The following is a 12,117-nucleotide window of genomic DNA, read 5'->3' on the forward strand; positions in this document are numbered from 1 at the left end:
GATTTAAACTTCTTTATATGTATATCATTTGAGTTAAGAATACTCTTGAGATGAGCAGAGCCAAGGTAAGTTCATCTAATCCCCTAAAGCTTACGTCGTTGTTTAGATCTCCAACTCTCATACTCGTACATTCAATGTACTGATGTTAGTTGTCCTGCATCGTTTCATGATGCAGACGTAGGTACGCAGGATCAATACTCAGCACTTCGTTGATCCAGTTGAGCTTCAGAGTTTGTGGTGAACCTCTTTGTATTCTTGATGACATCTTTTTCATTTCTATTTTATCTTAGTTTTAGGGTGTTGTAGGGTCTGTCCCAACATCCCTCTCTAGATAGTTTAGAGGCTTCTTAGACTATAGTATTTCAGTTTGGAGTTGTTTTCAGTTATAAAGAATCAAGTGCCATTTTGGCCAAAGTTATGATTTGAAGTACTTTCCTTTAAATATGTTTTATTCGTTTTTAAGTTAAGTTTTGTCTTCCGTTGATTTAAGTAGCCAGGCCAAGGATTCGCTTGAGGGCCATCAATGGTCTTCAAGTGCCGGTATCACCCAGGGTGTAGGTCGGGGCGTGACAGTCTATAGTGCAATGAAAACTTCAAAAGAGTTGTGGGATGCACTTGAGAAGAAATATAAGACAGAAGATGTATGCTTGAAAAAGTTTGTGGTCGCAAAGTTTTTAGACTATAAAATGGTAGATAGTAAAACTTTTAGAACACAACAGCAGGAACTTCAACTTATTTTCCACGATCTAATTACTGAAGATATGGTAGTAAATGAAGTTTTTCAACTAGCTGCAATAATCGAGAAGTTACTTCCTTCGTGGAACGACTTTAACAATTATCTAAAGCACAAGCATAAGGAAATGAAGTTTGAAGATCTTGTGATTCGGCTCAAGATTGAGGAAGATAATAAAACAGCAAAAAAAAGTCTCTTAAGAGTTCGACAATAATTGGAGTTTATATTGTTGAAAAAGCTCCTACCATAGACAAAAAAAGAAAGAAGTCCAACGGACAAAATTCAGAACAGGCCAAGAAGAAATTCAAGGGCAACTGTTACAATTGTGGTAAGGCTCGTCATAAATCTTCTGACTTTCGTGCTCCAAGAAAAGACAAAGACAAAGACAAAGGCAAAGGGAAAAAGTCAAACAAACATCGTGGGTGAGATATAAAATGCAGATGACTTGTGTGCAATGATCTCGTAGTGTAACTTAGTTGGAAATCCCAAGGAGCGGTTTCTCGACTCAGGTGCCACTCGACATATTTTCTCTGCAAAAGAAGCCTTTGCACCGTACACTCCTGATGAGTACGATGAAGATTTGTTCATGGGAAACACAGCAACAACAAGGATTGCAGGAACTGAGAAAGTAATGTTGAAAATGACATCCGGCAAGGTGTTGACTTTGAACAGTGTTCTGCGTCTCCCTACTAGGAAAAATTTAGTTTTTGCTGCGCTACTCGTTAAGAACAGGTTTAAATGTGTCCTAGTTAGTGATAAAATTGTAATAAGTAAGAATAAGATGTTCATATGAAAGGGCTAGCTCAATGAGGGCTTTTTCAAACTGAATGGTTGTTGAGAGTATTAATAAGAATTATGCTTCTGTTTACTTATTGGATTCAAATAATTTATGGAATGCCCGTTTGGGACATGTAAATTACAAATCCTTGTGAAAATTGGTTACTCTAGAAGTGTTGCCTGATTTTAAATGTGATAAATTGAAATGTGAAATTTGTGTGAAAAGTAAGTTTGTTAAACATCCTTACAAGTTTGTTGAAAGAAATCAAAACCATTAAACGTAATTCACACAGATATATGCTATATGAAGTCGACACCATCTCGTGGTGGGAAAAAGTATTTTTTAACTTTTATTGACGGTTGCACTCGATTTTGTTATGTATATTTGCTTAATAGTAAAGATGAAGCAATTGATGCATTTAAGTAATACAAAAATATAGTAGAGAACCAATTGAATCTTAAGATAAAAATGGTTCGAAGTGATAAGGATGAAGAATATGAATCTCCTTTTGCAGAGATATGTTTGGAATATGGTATTATTCATCAAACTACTGCACCCTATACACCACAATCAAATGGTTTGGCGGAATGAAAGAATAGAACATTAAGGGAAATGCTGAATGTCTTAATGATCAATTCTGGTTCACTTTGAAACCTTTGTGGGGGAAGCCATCCTTAAGGCTAATAAGATACTCAATAGAGTACCCCGTAGAAAAACACAATCAATTCGATATGAGTTGCGGAAAGGAATGAAACTCAACTTGAAATATTTCAAAGTGTGGAAGGTTTCTAGCCAAGGTAGAGGTTCATTTACCCAAAAGGGTGAAAATTTGACCCAAAATGATAAATTTTGTATTTATTGGATATGTTGTGAACAGTAAGGCCTGCCGATTTTTGGTTCACAAATCTGATAACCCTGAAATTCATATTAATATAATAATTGAGTCAGATAACGCAGAGTTCATTGAACACATTTATCCGTATAAAACTGAATGTGAGTCGACAAGTGAAAAACCTAAACGACCAAAGGAAGAATCAATGGAAAATACACTACCTAGTGAGGATCCTAGGAGTAGCACTCGCCGATGGAAAGTCATTTTTTTCGGACAAAATTTTGTGGCACTGTTGTTTGAAAATGAGCCTCAAACATATAAAGCAGTTATGTCTTCGTCTGAGTCAACTTATTGGAAAGAAGCTATCGATAGTGATATCGAATCAACTTTAAGTAATCATACTTGGGAATCGACTGATGTTACTCCAGGAAATAAACCTTTAGGATCAAAGTGGATCTTTAAAAGGAAATGAAAGATGATGGAACTACTGAAAAACATAAGGCTAACTTGTAGTCAAAGGATATAGACTAAAAAAAGGTCGGGATTACTTTGACACATACTCTCCACTAACAAGGATAACATCAATTAGGATGTTAATAGCACTAGCGACAGTGTATGATCTTAAAATCCACCAAATTGAAGTAAAGACAACCTTCTTAAATGGAGAGTTGGAGGAAGAAATTTACATTGAATACCCTAAAGGGTTTGTAGTTCCTGATAAGAAAATAAAGTGTGCAGACTTGTGAAGTCGCTTTATGGGCTCAAGCAAGCACCAAAACAATGGCATACTAAATTTGACCAAACAATGTTGGCAAATGGATTCAAGATTAACGAATGTGATAAGTATGTTTACATTAAAAAACATTTCAAATCATGAAGTCATTGTTTGTTTGTATGTTAATGACATGTTAATACTGAGTAAAGATATTGACGATATAAATGCTACTAAGCGCATGATGTCCCGAAAGTTCAATATGAAGGATTTAGGAGTTGTTGATTTGATCTTAGGGATCAGAATTCTCAAAACTCCTCAGGAACTAGCATTATCTCAATCTCATTATATTGAAAGAGTATTGGATAAGTTCAAGTACTTGAATTTCAATGTTGTCAAAACTCCAATTGATTTAACTTTTACATTTTAAAAGAATGAAAGTGAAAGTGACTCTCAAATTGGAATATGTCAGAGTATTGGGAAGTTTGATGTATATATTATGAATTGTACGCGACCAGATATTGCATATATTAGTAAACTGAGTCGGTTCACTAGTAATCCAAATCAAACTCACTAGATGGCAATGAAACGTGTGTTGGGGTATCTGAAATATACATAACACTATGTTTTGTATTATAATAAATATCCTGATGTGATTGAAGGATATAGTGATGCAAATTGGATCACTGGGTCAAATGAAGTAAAATCCACAAGTGCTTATGTGTTTACACTAGGTGGAGGATCAATCTCTTGGAAATCGTCTAAACAGACATGTATCGCTCGCTCCACAATGGAATCTGAATTTTTTGTTTTAGATAAAGCTTGTGAAGAAGTTGAATGGTTTCATAGAGGATATTCCATTTCGGCCCAAAACTATGGTACCTATTTGCATACATTGCGATAGTTAAGCAACAATAGGTAGCAATAGGCAGGGCAAAGAGCGTCATGTACAACTATAAGTCTCGTCATATACGACGGAGACATAACAACGTAAGACAACTGCTCTCTAGTGAAATTATCACAATTCACTATGTTAAGTCAAGTGATAATGTATCAGATCCACTAACTAAAGGCCTAGTGAGAGAGGCAGTTGAAAGATCATCTAAGGGAATGGGTTTACGGCTTAGGACAAGTCAGCATGGCGGTAACTCTATCTAGTAGACTGGAGATTCCACGAGATAGATTCAAGGAGAAAAACAAAGTTGTGACTGACAGTTCGACATTGTCAATAAACTCAATGCATTATCATGATGAAGAAAATGTTCAGGAACAAGGTTAAGACTTTAAGGTTTATTAATAAGTTAATAAGGCTTAAGGTTTTTAATGATTTGCTAAGTTTGACAGATTTGATCAAATAGTGTATCTACGAGATGACACGGTTAGAAATCACCTATGTGAGTGTAAAGTGTAAGCTGCTTCAAAGAGAATTTTATGTCAAAAGTCCATTTTCTATACACTCATGAAACCAGGTTGTGTTTATGGCTGAAACAAACACAATCATAAGAAGCATAAACATTAAATGGTTAATTGTGTGACATATGGTTATCTAGATATATATATCAAAGCTCGACAGTTCAAAGATATCGTATCTACCGATTGACCGAGTATATCCGACATATGTTCACTACGGAAAGTCCAAGGGGAAACCTACTTATCCAGATGCAATTAATCCTTGCCTGTAAATTACACATTTGTCTGTGCATTCCTATGTTATAACCATCCCCCATTGATGTGAGGGATTGTTGCGTATGTAGCACGAATTAATGGAAAATAGAGGAAAGATGAAAAGAGAGAAACTTGAAAAGTTGAGAACTTGAAGAGTTGAAAACTTGAAAAGTCCTCTGATACTTTAATTAAAAGGCATTTGTCCCTCATCGGTGGTGGAAAGAAAAATAGGAGAGTTTAAATATAGAAATACTCCTATTTATTGTTAAAAGGGTTGGAAAGAGGGATCCCCCTCGCGCCCTCGTCGTCGTCACTCGCTCGGCTTCGGCTACGGCTTCAGTTTGGGCTTGGTCTTGGCTTTAGAAAATGATCAATGGAGAGATTATTTTTTGGACAAAGTTTATTTTAATTATTTAGTTAATTATATATTTAATTAATTAAATTAAATTAAATAGCCAAAATATTTTCAATTAATTAGTTGATAACAGAAATATTTTCAATTATTTAGTTGAGATTAACCGAGACGTTTCAATTTTTTAGTTGATTAACCCGATCTGACTCGGATCCGCGCGACCCATTTTATTTAAAATCTTTCCCATTTATATTAAATTTCCCACCGTTTGGAAATGATTGTTCTGAAAGGTTGCAACTTTCAGAAACAACCAGGACCGTTTGAAAGGTTGCAAACTTTCATCAATGGTCATGTGGATTCTGAAAGGGTTGCAACCTTTCGGAACTTGTTCCTATTGCCTATAAATACCATTCATTCTTCAGAATTTTTTCTTATTAATTTTTCTGAGTTCTTCTTCTTCTGCACAAAAGTTTCTTCGTGTACTTTACTGTTGTTGACTGGTTCGCTGACATCAGAGTTTTTGGTATCAATACATTGGTGATTGATATCATTCTATCCTGGGAGGACATATTCCAAATCAAACCTCGGATACTAGAGAGGAATAATTTCCTTAAGGGGACACTGTGAATTCAGTGGGCTTAATCTTTTTCTGTTCTAATTTTCCTTACCAGATTTTAGTTTTTTCTGAATTAATTTCTATTCATATCTCTTACTGATTCATTAAACTTTCGTAACTTCGTGTTTTTGCAAAGTTTTGTTGGAATTAGTAATTCTGTTTTCAAACACATATTGGCAACATTAAATTTATTCACTTATATTTTGTGATTGGTAGCTAAAGGAGCACCCATAACCTTAAAATCCAGGATCCACCACTATTTGGAGAAGAACTCCCTTATACGCTAGTTCTTAAGGTTGAGTTAAATCTAAGATCCATTTTTTCAGATTAACTTATTTATGTAACAAGCATTTAAAAGTACATGTAGAAATTTTTCAAAATTTTAATTAAATATATTTAATAAAAACACTTTATCATGCACGCTAAACTTGTTGCTAAAAGTTACATGTTATGAATATAACTTTTAGTGTAAAAATATAGTAATATTCTCTACCTTTACGTTGTAAAGTTACATAATATGAATATAACTTAAAAGTGTAAAAATACGCAATATTCTCTACCTTCTAAGTTGTGAAATGGTTAACTCTCGAGTCATGGGTGGATTTTGGTTCATGCACCTTACTCATTTGCTTCCCCTTCTTTGATTAATAAGACCTGGGTACTTCTCCAATTATGAATGGATTCAGAATACAACTTCTATATGCTACATGGTAAATAAATTTTATACAATTGAATATCATCGCAAAGATAATTATTGCCTTCTTCTTAATTTATGAGGGAATTCTTCAACTTTGAGATTCAAACAAAAAAAAAATAACTATAACTTTTTCATGTCTTTTAAATATTTTGAATTATCAATTATTATAATATATAGTGTTTTTTACGTAATTTTCAAATATGTAGTTTTATTTCAAATATATAAAGATTTGATGCTCAAATTTACGATCAACTTTAAACTATTGGGATAATGTCTGTGTAATCCAATTTAATCGACGAGAAACTTTGTTGGAATATTTTTATGTTGGATATGTTATGTATAGCCATAGTATAAAGAAAAAAAATTTCATTAGTTACTCAACAAATTATAAGAAAACAAACAAGGACTTTAAAACTTGTTAATAATTGGATGATTTTAATTAGGCTTAAGTCATATGCGGACCCTTAAAGTTGTCCGTATATTTCACTTAGACACCTCAATTTAGCCTCATACCTATTGAACATTTGAACCTTAACAAATTTATACCAATTTCACACAAAATGATAGTCAAATAAAAGAGAAATATGCGTGCATTTCAAACGCTCAAACATAATAAATGGACCAAAGAAGTGATGACACATGGCAATTGGATTAACTTTTAAAACTTTTTTATTTAAATAATCAAAAAGCAATTTAAAAAAACAAAAATTTAATTAATCCACCCCACCCCCACCCCACCCCACCGGCCACCCACCATTCTTCTTTTTCTGGTCGACCTGAACTGCAACCTCCATGCTTCTTCTTCTTCGTTCCCTTTTCACTGGCCCCGGCGTCTCAACGCCAGTCAACAATAGCCTCCAGCCTTTTCTTCTTCTCCATTGAATTTTATCCATATTTCACCATTATTGTCAATCTAAGCTAATTCCTCATTCACCTTTCATTCTGATTGCATCAAAACCTTCTATTCGTTATCTTTTATCTTCTTTTCACTAATAATTATTTACGCCGCCAATTATTTATAACAAATTACAAGAAAAAATAATTTTTTACAGAAAAGATAATCAATTGCTTCAACGGAATATTATTTTTATCGAAACAATGAAACTTTGCCAAAATATTTAAGACTTTAATTAGATTTACATAGAAAAAGAAAAGAAAAAGAAAAAACACAAGAAGAATTTGAGGGGATCGGAGAAAAGATGGACGGGGTGGGTGTGGGTATGGAAAGAGATGAGAGTAGTTGCAGAAAGGTATGTGGGAAGAAGATCATTTTTTTTATTTTAAATTAATTATTTTTATGCATTATTTATTGATTAGGTTTATTAATTGAAAAGAAAAAGAAAAAAAGATCATTTCCAATGGTTTCACGTGCTTGGGGACTGTGAATACACATTTTTTGCCACGTAAGCCATTTGTGTCCAATAGGAACTGTTTTTGAACACATAAGGTGTTCAATAGGTATGAGGCTAAATTGAGGTGTCTAAGTGAAATATACGGACAACTTTAAGGGGCCGCATATGATTTAAGCCTTTTAATTATGACTCGATTTCAATTTGTTTTAGTTAAAGTAGCTCAATACATTGTAACATGCCCAATTTCAACTCTAACTTGTCCATTTGAACATCTCTAAGTTAAAATACATACTATGAATTCCATAGAAATATATCAATACGTTGACAACATAAGGTTCTAGATTGATGTTTACTATTTCACATATATTTTGGAATTTAGTGGAGATATATAGCAAATATAAAACATAGAAGTAAGCCAGAACTTGCCATGTATAAATATACATATATATTCACAACCATCCCCATGATATATACTAACTCATATTGGAGGATTTCTCTTTCTTACTAATATTATTTTAACTTTTCTCACCAAAAAAAAAAACATGGATTTAAATGAGATTACACAATCCATCAACAACATTGAAATGATTCAATTGCTACCAATCCACAACTCATCATCAATTGATCATGAGACAATGAGGGAGATGATTTTTCGTATAGTGATGATGCAGCCCATCAAAATTGATCCGGAATCAGTAAAACCGCCTAAGAGGAAGAACGTAAAGATATCAAAGGATCCACGGAGCGTTGCAGCCAGACATCGGAGGGAAAAAATAAGCGAAAAGATAACGATTTTTCAAAGACTTGTTCCTGGAGGAACCAAAATGGACACAGCTTCTATGTTAGACGAGGCTGTCCATTATGTTGAGTTTCTTAAGAAACAACTTAAATCGTTAGAACAAGCAACAACGGGTTGCTCTAACGATAGTAATAATAATAGGTTGGTTAGTGGATTTAACCAATGTCCTCATAATTACTACTAATGTATAGGATTAATAAACAATCTGACTCATGATTATGTTTATTGCTTTTGTACTTTAATTGTAAATATATATTTTCCGTTTACGTACGGAGAAGTATTGATTTCCTTTTTGTATTTAGAAATGTCGACTATCCCAACCAATATTTTAAATTAAATTACGATTGAATAAAATTAAATAATGAACTTTTATAGATCCGTCGATTCTTGACTAATCTAAGAGTACATTAATCATCATCGTATAACAATTTTATTATTGACTCAATTATTAAGAGAAAACAACAAGAAGCAAGCAAATAAACTGATTTTCGATTGGCAAATTTACGGATTCAAGAATTAAGTGACGTAGAAGGTTACTTTAATTTTATTTTTTTCAATTAACTAATTACTTCATTTGTTGAAAAATGCGGATTAACACAAAAATATATATGGTAAAAGTAATGGAAATAAAATGAGAAAATAATGACACCAAGAATTTTACGTGGAAATTCTTCTCAATAAGGGAAAAATCGCCGCCAAGAAGAGCAACTGATATTACTATAGTAAGGAATTTTACACCGTGTAGTCACAAATACAATACTCAAAGTGACCACTACACACTCAAAAGGAACAACACTCTTTTGGTTTCCACCTTACTAAAATATCACTCACACTTTATTTTTCTTCACAGACTATTTTTCTTGTATAGTCTATCGAATATCTCGCTTTGCACTCAAAGTGATTTTTCTCTCTAGCTTTGTTGTGTTCTACAAATGAGCAAAAATGCTCTATTTATAGAAGAAATTTACAACTAATGATGTCATCAATGACATTATGAAAATACTTAAGTTTCAAACTTTGCAACTTAAGTAGTTATCTTGGTAGATTTAGTTGGTATGTTATTGTACAAAATTAAGAATTTGACTATTAATATGGGACTGGAATCCCATACCATTATCCTTAATCAAGAGGTCTCATATTTGAATCCTCTTAAATACATAATTACTTTTTTTTTCAACTTACTTCTACTGTCTGATTAGATCACAAAAGTCATATTTTCTTGATAAAAAAAAATCAAAGTCACGATCAACCATTCACTATCGAGATTCAATTGGCTTCGAACAAGACAAGAATGACTAGATGATAACATAATCAATCATGACCATATAATAATGAAAACAAAAGGTATATTTATTAGTTCTAGATGAAGCCCTATGGCAGTACAAAATGTGAATGATGATAACAAGTTTCACAAAATGTGGACTCTCCAAATAAAAAAAATTGTTCATGATCGACTCCAATGACTTGGCAATCATGGATTGCTCCTATTAATGGAATCCAATCAATTATGTGTAATATGCGGAGGTATTAAAACTTAATTCATTATCTTTATTTTTTCTATTATTTTATTTGTTTGTGATATAAAAAGTGGAATATTTAGAATATACTTTTTCTTCTAAGATGGATGCATTGTATTTTGTAGTACTTCAAATTGGATATGTGCATGCACGTAAGTTAGCCTTCTTTATTTTTTTTCTTTCTTATTTTGCTTTTTTCCAGTTTGTTTTGATTGATTGGGAAAAAAGAAAGAACAAGAATAATATTAATTTCTCAGAAAGATTAAAATGCCTTATCTCAAGAAGACGTCGAACTGCCTTTTGAGAAAAAAAATAATTTGTTTGTTCTTTAATTTTGAATAATTATTTTGAATTTACGTAGAAAAATTGACATTGTATGATAAGTTGGAAAGCTAAATAACAATAAACTAACTAATATTTATATAATTTACACATGATTGTTCATATTTATATAACTTATACTTCCGCCCTTTCCTTGATTGAATTTGGCTTCGCTGCGCCCTGAATCAATCAAAAAGCTTATTGATTTGATTCATCCCATTTCATTTATTTGGGCGAGAGGGAGGCTATGAGTCACCTGGGCTACGGATTTTTCCGTTGGTTGACGAGTTGTAATCCAAGTCATTCTTATAGCAGACAATTCACTTTCGCAAGAAAAAGAAAAGTTTTGGTACATATACCATAAATTATGGTAAGTTGCAACTGAAAATAAAATGAACAGAAATGAATAAATAAATATTCAAGTTGAAGCACATACATTTTGTTCTCGTTGTGGAGATTCAAGCCTATTGTGGTATAATTTACATCGATTTAGCAATATATCTCCTAACTTGCACCCTTAAGTATAAAACGTCGTATAACTCAAACTTCAAAGTAGTTGAAGAGTCCAAAACTCCAATCAAGACAGTAAGTATTAAATGGTGAAATTAACAAGAAAAAAGTGAGTAAAGCGCATCTGGCATAAAAGGAAAAGAGCTAGCAATAAGAGAAAAATCTGGGAGCTAGAGCATACGTTGAAACAACTTTGCCAAATCGAACCTCGTTCGTCTTAGAGTATCGTTTAAGCTTCTCGGTCTGCGAGATTAATTAATTGGATACTCGAGATCCATAAACTTTCCTAGAAATAGCTTCCACGACGATAGGTGTAAAGGCATGACTAGATCCACAAATCACACTGCACTAACCATAGTAAACTCTTTCTCATCGTACCGAAATAGAGGTATGATTTAAACTACCCGGTGCAACATCACATTTGACACCTAAGGAAGGTACAACCCAAGCATGAGTTACTTCAGCAGATCTTACAATAAAACGTATTATCAACTTGAATTAAAGAATTAGGAAACTATCAAATTTCCCCAAGTAGATTTTAACCTTCGACCCAACGGTTAACAGTTGACAGCACTATCACTAAGCTACTGAAGAATAACAGGAATCGATAGCGCAAAATATCTGAAGAAAGAGTACAAAGTTTATCCTCGCACCAAACTCTAAGCGCTACTTTACCTTTCTTCGGTATCTCAAAGCAAGGAGGAAATTCCAAATGAAACTATTTTGAGTAGAAAAAATAGGTTAATGAGCGCGGCGGAGGCGGTGAGAGAAGCGGACAAGTGCTTGATAAGCCAATAGCTCACTTAACCAGGCGGGCAATCAAACAAAAAGGGAACACTAAGCAGAGAAATTGTCCCTGCTCTGCATTCTTAAAAGCAAGGACCATTACAGGTGGTCAAACAAAGGATAAATGGAACTGGGGAAGGGATGAGGAAAAAAAGAGTCATCTCTTTCTAGTGCATAAATAAGATCTATTCATACTTGGTCAGTATCTCACGAGGCCTTTATATCGCTTTTCATAAATGAGATTGTCCTCGGGATGAGGAGTATCCACATAAGTTCATTGAGGTGTTTACATAGGTCTGTGCTCCTATTTTATAATGTCTTTTGTGCCTGTCGGCAACTAGATGCTACTTATGAGCTGGTCAGGAACAAGTTGTCACTCAACAATAATTATTTGATTAACAAAGCACTACGCCTTTCCTCCCTTATCCATCACTCCCCCCCCCCCCA

At 33.4% G+C, this 12,117-nt stretch overlaps 1 long non-coding RNA gene across 2 annotated transcripts in view; it reads left to right on the top strand.

Moving 5' to 3' along the window:
* Positions 1-9,890: 9,890 nt before the first annotated feature.
* Positions 9,891-12,117, top strand: part of LOC107014712 — a 5,787-nt gene continuing 3,560 nt past the window's right edge. The window contains exons 1-2 of one of the 2 annotated variants that reach the window (XR_001456267.2): positions 9,891-10,060; positions 10,179-10,409. This is a non-coding gene — a long non-coding RNA (uncharacterized LOC107014712). Of the gene's footprint in view, positions 10,061-10,178; positions 10,410-12,117 lie in introns of those variants that run through there. The other variant, XR_003577341.1, reaches the window with a different exon arrangement.

This window comes from Solanum pennellii, chromosome 3 (genome assembly GCF_001406875.1).
Source record: "Solanum pennellii chromosome 3, SPENNV200".
Taxonomy (NCBI): Eukaryota; Viridiplantae; Streptophyta; class Magnoliopsida; order Solanales; family Solanaceae; genus Solanum; species Solanum pennellii.